The sequence below is a fragment of the Vidua chalybeata genome, chromosome 3 (genome assembly GCF_026979565.1).
Source record: "Vidua chalybeata isolate OUT-0048 chromosome 3, bVidCha1 merged haplotype, whole genome shotgun sequence".
NCBI classification, from domain to species: domain Eukaryota; kingdom Metazoa; phylum Chordata; class Aves; order Passeriformes; family Viduidae; genus Vidua; species Vidua chalybeata.
Window position 1 is genome coordinate 78,301,242 of NC_071532.1, and position 10,676 is coordinate 78,311,917.

Consider the following 10,676-nt stretch of genomic DNA (forward strand, 5'->3'; position numbering starts at 1 on the left):
CCGGTGTGGTAACAGCTCTACTGCTTGCTTCTGGCAGTGGTGCACCTGTGAAACATAAACTTTAAGAGATTTAGAGATTTTAGAGGAGCTAATATTTTAGTTAGAGATAAGCTTTACTAGAGTTAATTAAAATAAAGGGATTTTGTAAGTAGGCCTTGATGAAGTTAAGAGTTAGTAGTTTAATAATTGATTGCTTGTCAACGCAATGTTTAGTTAGCTGGGTTTATAATGAAGAATATAGAAACTGACAAATAGCTTTTAGGAACATAAGACAATTGTGGGCCTCCTCTGTTCTGAAACCAATTGAAGACAAGGAATGGGAGTTCTACCAAGGTTCATTTGTCACATTTGCATTGAAAAGGTAGAAAGGTCAGAATGAGGAAGACTTCATTTACTTCCTCATTTTGGGACCCCTCCCCATGAAAGGGACCACCGACCCATTTCAAGGAACAAACTACGCATGCTCAATAGCTTTTGGAATGATTAGCATACGAAGCGAGGAATGGGATGGACCAAAATGATGAATATGTATTTGTGTTTTGGGTATTCAATTCTTGTGTGGATAAAAGGACTCTGTAATCATTTGAAAGACACAGTGTGTATTTGGGAGCTGTCCCACACGCTGCCCGGCGTCGCAATGAACATACACGTTCTAACTTAAAATTGTTAGAGAGTTTTTGTCCGTCACAGTTGGATATTGGTGCTAGATCAATATCCATATTTCTTTAATAAATCACCTGGAGGTCCCAGGGCACAGCTGCACAGCAGGGAGAGCCAGGAGCATTTTAAGGGACATGCCTGTATGTTTTTAAAGGAACATTCCTGTATGGGGCTGATCAGTGACACAGGAGCTGGTCACACCTGGAGCACGTGTAAAGCATGGGAGATGGATGCAACTCAATGTCATTCACTTGTCAGAAACTGCTTTAGTTAAGGCAGCAAACTCTCAGGGTTCACTCCACCTTTTGATTCTGGCTTCTCTGGAACCACCCTCTCAATCTGTATTTTTTTCCCAATCCTCCTCTAATGCCCAAGCAGAATCACTGGCAAGGGATGGCCAGGGTGAATACAGACAGGGATCAACGAGATACTTGTGCTCTGGTCACAAGCCTTACTGAATGGTGTGGAGTGTGGCCAGCAGATGGTGATGATTATCAGCTCACTCTGTCCATGAGGAAAAGCTAATGAGGATCATTTTAAGTGTGGGAGCCTGGATCTCATATACAGGATATGCAAAAGCTCCTTCACATATGAATATCTTGGGGAAGATCCCGCACTTGAATCTAGTCACACCTTCTGAATTCCCCAAACTATAAAGGAGCCAGGGCAATAGAATTTTACCTTAGAAAACTTCCTTCATAACCAAAGAATAAAGTAAATGAGCTTAAGAAAAGTTAAATGGTTTAATAGGCTGTGGAAGACATTTAAGTAACATTTTCTTCCCTATCTGATTATATATTAAAAATTCATTTACATGCTCAGCAGTTCCCAGACCTCTATTGGCTCCAGTGGAATGGACAAAACCCCAAAACATGTTTGGGGTTTGTAGAGATAGCAGGGACTCAAGAAAATTGGCAGGATTTTTTTCTTCCAATATACTGCTGTGACTGGGCCAAGTCCTTACTCCTCCCCTGGCGCTGGTGTCTGGACCTGCCCATGCTCTAAGTTTAAGCTTTCCTGGTAATGCAAAGTGGCACCTTAGCATGAGCCTCAAGACCATCTCCCTCCCTCAGCTTGGATGTCCCTAAGGCTCGTCCAGGATGTTCTCACTTGTTCTTCTGGCTGCTCTTCATCAGCACTGGGCAGAGATCTCTGCTAGCACTTATTAACAGGAACAGTTTGCAGAAACTGCAGGATTGTAAGTTTCCAAACATCCATGCTGTGCTTTTTTACAGCAAGTGAAAACAGCTACAAATACCTCCACCAGTAAATCCCAGTATATTTATCACCCACCCACATATCAAACTTGTCTCAAAGCAAGCTGTGCTTAAGTCTCTAGTGTATCTAGTTTTCTTTATATGTTTTTTCCTTCTCTGTGAAATATGACAAGTATTCTCCTTTTTTCTTTTTGTGTGTGTGTGGTTGTTTTTTTTTTCTTTAGTGAAGCGTCTGCAAACACTTCTTCTATTATCAAACACTTGGGAAACAAGCAAGCTTTACTTTTGTATGATATGTGTTTACTCTTAGCAGCTTAGTATGTATGTTTAATCAGAAGTCAGAGCCTAAAACCAACAGCGACTGAAAACTGATATTTTGATGCTAAATACTGTAGCCTTTTCTAAGAGACAACTGGACTACACTAAGACATTAAGAAGTGTCAATTTCCATTTTATATGATAAGGTTCCAGAGCATTTTTGACACAATTGCTGTTCATGGAAGATTTGCCCATTTCGTGTTTCTTTTACAGACACTTCTGCAGCTACTAGGGAGAAGAGGAAGTCTACGTTTGCTTCAAACTCCTTGGGACAGAGATCAACATAACTAAAAGGTTAAATGCAGGGCTGGCTTCACTTCTTTAACAATAATAATAAAAATTCCATGTAGAAATTTCCCTGCTATCTTGTTCCAAACTTCTCCACAAGTAGGAGCATCTAGGATTGTAGTCCTTATGCCCAAACAGCATTTTGGACCCCTCAGATCCCATAGAGGCACAGCCAGGCAGCACAGTCCCATCACAGAAAGTCTTCTTCAAGCACTAATTTTAAGGATCTTAGATAACTAAGCAGCACTATAGAGAAGCACTATACTATTTCTCATACTATAATAAGAGTTTATTATTATTTCTTGCTAACTTTTTTTTGTTTGTTTTGCTCTCCCCTGTAAGAGAGGGCTTTTTCTTCTATGTCCATATGTTACCTGACAACTGGAAAATATCCAAAGAAGGAGACCAGAGGCTCCCTAATAGCAAAAGGCTCAAATAGCTAATGAAACCTCCCCCAGCCCTTCCTTGTGTTCAGTGGGTGAGTTTTTTGAGGACACATGGAATTCCAATATGGACAGGATGATTGCTGGTTTTCAGAGGAACATAGTGTGCTTTAATATCCCTGAAAACTTTCTTAAGGCTCAGCAAGCAGCTGCTGTGTGAGATGCAGCCCAGAGAAAGGCTCAGATACACATACAGCAGGAAAGTTCAATTGTAATTCAGGTGAGTGTTCCTATTTATACCAGCCCAAATGTATAATTTGTCAAATTATTCAGGAATTTCAGACCTCTGTTTCAGTCCAGTGAACAAAACCAGTGATACTCTGGGCTCTTAATTCAAGAAGAACAATTTGATTTTCAGCTGTCTCCACACTGTGAAGTTCACACTCACACCCTGCAAAACAGTTTTATCAAATATTTACTGCCTGCTTTATGCTGGCCTATGAGATACAACAGCTAGCAAGGCATTAGTCTCACCAGGAAGAGAAAAGTGGATATTTAACTGTCACAACTCAGGGAAACATGAATTGTATGGAAAGCCACCTGAGCAGTGACAGCTAACACAGCAAGCTGTGTCAAACAGAGCTGGGTGCAGCATGTACCCAGGTTGGCCACTTCACTCTGGTCAGCCTCTTCGGATCCTAACAAGTTGAGCATAATCAGTTGGAAAATATCTAATAAACAAAACATATGTGTGCCTGCTTGTAACTCATTTCAGACCTCACTCACTTTCCAAACTGGATGCTAACTACTAACCTATTTCAGCAATTTAAAAAGCACTTTGTTTTAATGTCCTTTAATGAAATGTCATCGTAAGTAGGTCAAAATTAAGTTATTTGCTGTATAAACATGTGAATCGTGCCCTGTGTATTATGATCACCCACACTCATGACAGGGTCTTGCTTGGCAGCCAACTTAGGTTTTGCAGCTTTGAATACTCTGGGTTATGAAGATAAGACACAACATGGACACAGCTTTGCTAAGTTCCAAGTATTTCCCTTCATGCAGAACTTCACACATCTGAGAAATGCTACTACTCAAAAGCATTACTGCAAGAACAGAGTGGTGTTGATAGGAAGCTGTCCAGTTTAAAATTAAGATACTAATTTGACTGGCAGTCACTGTGTGTTTGTGAGTCAGGACAACATACTTACAGCTCAACGGTCTACAGAACTCTCTCTAAGAGAAAATGGAAAGATTTTCATCAGCAAAACACTTGAAGCAATGCATGGAACATTCAATTCTGTGAAACACGGAATAGTGGAATTATCCTGGCAATTTACATGTGAGCTCTGAGTCAGTGCTTTCAGGCAGGGAATAATTCCACATATGCATCCCTAATGAAACAGGATCATAAATCTTTCTGAATGGTGCTTTTCAGTTTTTATGCTTGACTTCAAATTTGTCACCTACAGGAAAGACACTGGAAGACAGAAGCAGCACAGGGTCCAGCCCATGAGACACAGTTCATGAGAGCATTTTGCTATGTGAGACCCCATTTGTATGGTCTTATCCTACTTTGAAATGGGTATTTATATGAGTATTTGTAATGGGTATTAAAAAAAAAAAGAAAAGAAAAAAAAAAAAGGACAAAAGAGCAGAACAGCAGGGCAGGTAACAATAGCTATCTGGGGTAGCAGATAGCCTGGCCTGCTTGATTATAAAAAAGAAAGAAACAAAGTAAACCAGAACCACTAAAACCTTAATAGGAATATCTGTCTAATTCAGCTTGTGGGGAGGAATACGTTAAAGTAAATAAATGTGTCAGTCTATAACTATCTTGCCTTTTTATGCTGCTTACGCTGTAAGTATAAACCAAAATCTTTTCAAGCAGATTAAAAAAGAGGTGGATCTGGAGCTAGTCAGTGTATTTGGGCCCTGTCACAAATTGTGAGATACTGCCACAGCAGAGATAGCTGCAAAACCACCCAGAGGCAAAAAGAGTGTGTCTGGAGGGACAGGAAACAGCCAAAGGCTCATGTAGCCCATGCTGGGACTGGGGGCTGTCTATCCTGGAGAACTGGATGTGTGTTACTCCCCTCCTCTGAAAGGCTCTGCCAGAGAGATGCCAGTTCATCTGAGATGTGGGCTCAGGGAAGGGATCATTCCTGGCCTTCCTTGACTTCTAGCTCTTAAAAGAGCATAAATTGTTAAATCAACCAGTAGCATAATTAGAAGCTGTCAGCATGATATTCCTCCAGGATATCTGAACTTGGAAAGTCTTGCAGGGAAAAAGGGATAATTCTGCAAGTGCAGTGCTAAAGGTCACAGTGCATCCTGTTCCCTGCCAGGCTGAAGCCATGGCATTTGGCCAGAAGGGTAAAGGAACAGGGTTTCCAGTGGTAGTAACAAGTGACAATGCTGGGGACTTGCAATACACTACTCCCCAAACATTTTAAATTGTATTTGATGAACTGCTGATATGGTACCGCTGCATATATTTTGATAGTATTGGAGAGACTGAATAATGGTGTGGGTGCTACCAAAAACTCCATTTTTAGGATCCCAAACAGACCCCTGGGAGAGCATGCGTGACCCTGAAAGGCAATTTTGTTATGAGCTTCTGCAACAGACAAATATTTGATCTGCCTGCTCCCAAAAGAGATGTTCCTTTGTGTCTTTCTGCAGGAATGGGGCTGGGCAGGAAGAAGCTGTACCCTATGTCCCACAGGCCCTTTGGGAAGGGAGGTGCCCAGCAATGGGTGCTTATAGTTGATGGAGAAGGAACCTCTGGCAATGTGGATGGTGTCCAGAGCAGAGGCAGCAGTGGAAGTGTCCCCTGCCCCCAGCAGTCACATGGTGAGGTGTTTCCCTGCATTTCCAGGGAGAGCAGGCAGACTATGTATTGCCAAGAGGCTGCCAGCTGGGCAAAAGGATCCAGCCAGCAAAGACAACAGAGGGAAAACTGGCATTTAGAAAGCCCTGTGCAGCAACCACAGCCTTGGCAACTGCCATTTGTAAGATTAAGCCTTGTCTTCAATAGGGTGGCCTTACTTTCAGCATTTTGGCTCCTTGTTCCCATTCTGGATTTGAGGAAACAATAAGGAAAAGGGTAGTTCCACATGAGCAGAGGAGTTAGATGTTGGGATCTCCTGATGAGTTTGCTTATTCTGTTTCTAAATAATGTAGAGGCCCAAACTTTGTTTTGCCCAAGGTGACTTTGCTGTCCGTGGGACTAAAGAAAAATGTCCCTTTGTAGGAGTAGCTCCCTGTTACAAAAACACCCTTGCCAAGTGCTACCCAAGCCCAGCATATCTAAGGATATACCCTGTCACTCTTTCAGGGCGTTTCCTATCCTGGAGAGGAGTACAGCTGCTGCTTCCCTATGGGAGGTTTCTCAGCACGTCCAACACCGTGGTCACAGGGCGGCTTGAGTCCATACTGGCTGCACAGGGAGCAGGTAGCTCCCTTCCTTTTGGAGCAGACTTATAAATCTGGAGGCTACAAGCACATCCTGCTTCAGCTCACTCTTGAGGTTAAAGAGCCTGATAAATCTCCCTCAGACCCTGTTTTTAAGTCCTTCCCTGCACCCTCACCAGGTAATTAACAGCTGTGTCCCAAGTGGTGGACTCCTTCAGCCAAGACCCCATCAACATCAAGCTGAGGGACCAAATCCCACCACATATTTTGTAGGGTGCAATCCTCCTTGTGCAGCAGTGTGAAAGGTCTGGCTTTCTCTCAGCACTACTTTTTTTTACTGGTAGAAGTGCTACCAGGCAAGCTGCTTCCCATATTAGATTTGTGCAGCAGATTATTCCCAGCTCAGCATGATGATTATTCCCAGCTCAGCATGATGATTATTCCCAGCTCCCTACCTGGCCTTCCTGAACTCACTTCTACAGATCACATCTCTACTTCACCTCAGCTACATTCAAATTCTGACCTCATCTGTACCTGCTGAACTTGCCACCACACTGACCTCCACAGACCCCACATTTGTTACTGCCAGGACTGTCAAGAGCACAAAATCATCTATGTAAAAAGGTTTAGAAGGGCTAATCCACTAGCTGTTTGCAGAAGTAAAATCTTGGGCAGGTGTTTCATTTTACACAGGCCAAATGCTGTTGAGAGGGCTGTTCATAGACAGACATATTTACATGAGCATGTGGAGAAATAGGTGCTTGCCTTTTTAATGCACTAGTCACTTTACAAAGGAGACCCAGAGAAATATTTTCAGTCAAGTTGTGCCAGGGATTAGTTTGACAGACGTAATGTAATTAGATGGAGTTGAGTATGGCCTGGTGACCTTTTTCTTTCTCCTGGTGTACTCCACGTGTTTTACCAATGACTCTCCAAACAGCTTTCAACTGATTTAAGGCTTTTCTTGCTGTTTGTGTTGGGATTTTTTTTCTTCCCTTTTTAATATATGAGACTGCTTCCTTTGTGTCCTGGAAGAGACCCTTATGTCTTTGACATATAATTCTTACAGGGAGGTTATGCTAAATCCAAACCCCTCAGTAAGAAGGGGGCTGCTGCCAGTTTCCTCTTTACTTACTAATGCAGTTGCCAGCAAGGGGCACCAGGATTTCAGCAGAAATACCAGGATCAGGGAAACACAAATTTTAAAGCTGACATCCACTGTCTTTATGTGGCCACTTGGTGAAGCTGGTGGGTTTTACAGAGAAAAGAAGAAGGAAAAGGAAACCCCAAAATTGCCCCCAACATCAACAAAGGCACATTATCAACAGCAACAGGATGAAGCTCAGAACAGCAAAACCAACACTGCCTCTGTCTGTACACTTCTGAAGTTGTTAAATTACAATACAAGCAAACATACATCTTAAATTTATTAAAGTTCTTAAGACAGGCATGTTTATCTGCATCTTGAAAAGAATGGGAAGATATCCAAGGATACAGATTATTTCAGCATGCACAAGACTTTGGCAATAGAGGAAAACCAGGGAACAGTAAAGTACAATTTCCTCTAATTTCATAGGAATCCAAGAGTACCTCGCAAAAGAACAAAGATATTTAGAAATAAATGCTACTCTTTGGACATCTTAATTATATAATGTTGTCCTTTTTTTCATGCTGGCAAGTGCTCTGGTTCCTGAAAATTATCTATGTATCTGGTGCCTGACAATCTATGCTTTTGGTGCTTATAAATGAATTTGAGATCATGGTTTTAAGAAAGAAGAGCTTTTCTGTGTACTTGTATTTTTTAAATTGGGTAGATGCCATAAAAGGTGCCCTCCCAAGTCCCAAAGTTTGAGACATGACTGAAATGCAAAGGTAGGCTGAAGCCAATCCATGATTATGGAGGGCTAGTGGCTCCTAGGAGATTGTAATCTGCATTTCAAGACAGTCAAGAGCCACTCACTCTATACTTAGAGACCTCCTAAAAAACCCCGGCAAAAATCCACATGGCTGGTGATTACCTTGTTCTTGTGCAGAGAGGCTGACAATGCTGTTCAGTCCATGTTTTCCCTGATTTGGTCTGCCTTGAACTTTTGAAAGACTGTGATTCATGCAACTGAATACTTCAATGAACAGTACTTAAGCCCTGGTTTGGGGAATCACAGAAGCACATTTGCCTTCAGCCTTGCCTTTAGCTTCTGAGTAATTCCACTGAAGCTCATCGTATGTAAGCCCTCACTTGAATTTAACAAGTACTTTGCTGGGTTGATGCTATTTTTACATGTCTCTCTATGGAAAATTAGTGCATCATTAGAGGTGCAGATTTGGTGGGTTTTTCCTTTTTTTTTTTTAACTTAGAGCCTCAGTTTTTTGAATGTATGATATCATGGCAATTCCAATCCTTTGAAATTGAACATTTCAGAATTTTTTCTGTAAGATTCCCAGCCACCAGAAAATAACTAAACACAGATTAAATGCCTTATGCTGTTAACAGCATGCCATTTAGTCGCCGTGGACTCAAACTTGAAGTGTAAGGTTGGTTACAAGCAATAAAATCAACTAGCCCTCTTCTCTGCTCACCACCTGTCTAGATACTGAAGAACCATACAGCCTGTAGCCAAATGAAGGTCTCGATTCCACCTGCTGCTCGTTTTGAGTCACAAGGACTATCAGGTCCTTGGTGAGCAGTTCAACACCTGCATTTCATGCCCCTGGAGGTCCATTCCTGAAGCAAGGAATACAATCTACCTCGTACAGTACTGAGAATAACTATTTTTACATGCTGTGCATCATTTCACCATTCAGTCCCCACTTTGGCACTGACCTTTTTACCTATTGAGGACTACTCTAGAGTGGACCTCAGAGCACCACGAGTAGAGACTGGGGATGCCCGGACAACCCCGGAGAGCACGCTGCTCACCAGGACCGCGGGAGCGCCGGGCGCCGCGGGGCAGCCGCGCTGGGTGGGGTACGCCCGCCGCTCAGCCGCGCTCTCCGAGCTTCCCGCGCTACCACAGCCCTCGGCAGAGCTCCGCAGCCCTCAAGGAGCCCTCCGGCACCCCGCCTCAAAGCTCACGAAGGAAAACTTCACGGTTCATAGGGCAGCATCGCAGCATCCTGCTGCCCGCCTGTGCTAGCGGGGATCCCCCTCGCAGCCGGTGCCCTCGAGGCAGCAGAGGGGAATGTCAGGGGAAGCGCCCCGCGCACTCCCGCAGCTCCCTACGACCCCCGCACGGTCCCGTTCGTCCTCCCGCCGCCCCCAGCCCCGGGCGCTCACCTGAGCTCCGGCGGCTGCGGCTCCTGTTGCCCCTGTCGGGGGTGTCCGCCGCGGGGAGGGGGCCGAGCTCCGCCGCCTCCCCGCAGCGCGGCAGCCGCCAAGTGCCGCGCTGGCCCCCGGCACTGGGATTTATCGGCGGCAGCGGGCGGGGTGGGGGGAAACGCCGTGCGGAGCCACTTCGGGGCGCGCCGCCACCGCGGGCAGCGCCCGCTGCCTTCCCGCCCCCCTGGGCGGGGGTAGCCGGCGGGGTCGCGCCGAGGGAGGGGACGATGAGGATGAGGATGAGGATGGGGATGAGGATGAGAATGCAGCAGCTCCGTTCCGTTCCGCGGCGGCGGCAACACGGCACCGCCCCCTCCCCGCCGCGCCCGCCGAGGAGCACCCCCGCCCGCCCGTCGCCGGGCACCGCTGGGCACCGCCGGGCACCGCTGGGCACCGCCGGGCACCGAGGCGGCTCCGGGCACCGAGGCGGTGCGGTGCAGAGCGGGCGGACCCGGCCCCGGCCCCGGCTGCTGCTGCTCTGGCCAAGCCCCGGCGCTGCTCCTGCCGCTGCTCAGGCACGGCCGTGGCCGGTGCCTGGGCCCGTGCCGGGGGCGCTGTCGCTGCCCTGTCGCGGCGTGGGGCGGCTGCAGCTGCCGCCCTGGCTGGAGCCCAGCCGCGGCGCTGGATCAGCCCGCTCCCGGCTGGAGCTCAGCCCGCCCTGGTGCACGGAGAGAGGTGTGTCGGCAGCAGCGCGCTTCCGAGGGCTGGTACCTGATGCGGGCACAGTCTGGGAACCGGGAGAGCCTGCTTGGTGCTTGCCCGCTCTTCACAGTCCGTCCCTGATCACCCGGTGCTGACCAGTGCCGGAGATGGCTCCTGGAGCAGGCGGAGCTGGAGTGAGAGCCATGTGGGCTAGCGAGCCATGTGGGCTAGCGAGCGCTGCGTCCACGCTGTCTGAACACACGGGAGTGGAGTCGCTCGGTTTTGCAGTGTATACACCGTACGGAGCGAAGGATACCCTATGGAAGTACCACAGAGAAATTTTAGAGGCCATCAATGACTAAAAATCAAGTAGTTGTTCCCTCTGAGAATGACATAATGTCTACTAGTAGTGTTAACTTTGTCAAATGCAACTTC

The 10,676-nt window shown here is 46.1% G+C and overlaps 1 protein-coding gene across 1 annotated transcript in view; it reads right to left on the minus strand.

Annotated features, from left to right (window-relative positions):
• Positions 1-9,612, minus strand: part of HTR1E (5-hydroxytryptamine receptor 1E) — a 35,478-nt gene extending 25,866 nt beyond the window's left edge. The window contains exon 1 of the mRNA XM_053938519.1: positions 9,558-9,612. The gene's annotated coding sequence lies outside the window, so the exon portion shown is untranslated. The remainder of the gene's footprint in view (positions 1-9,557) is intronic.
• Positions 9,613-10,676: the final 1,064 nt, after the last annotated feature.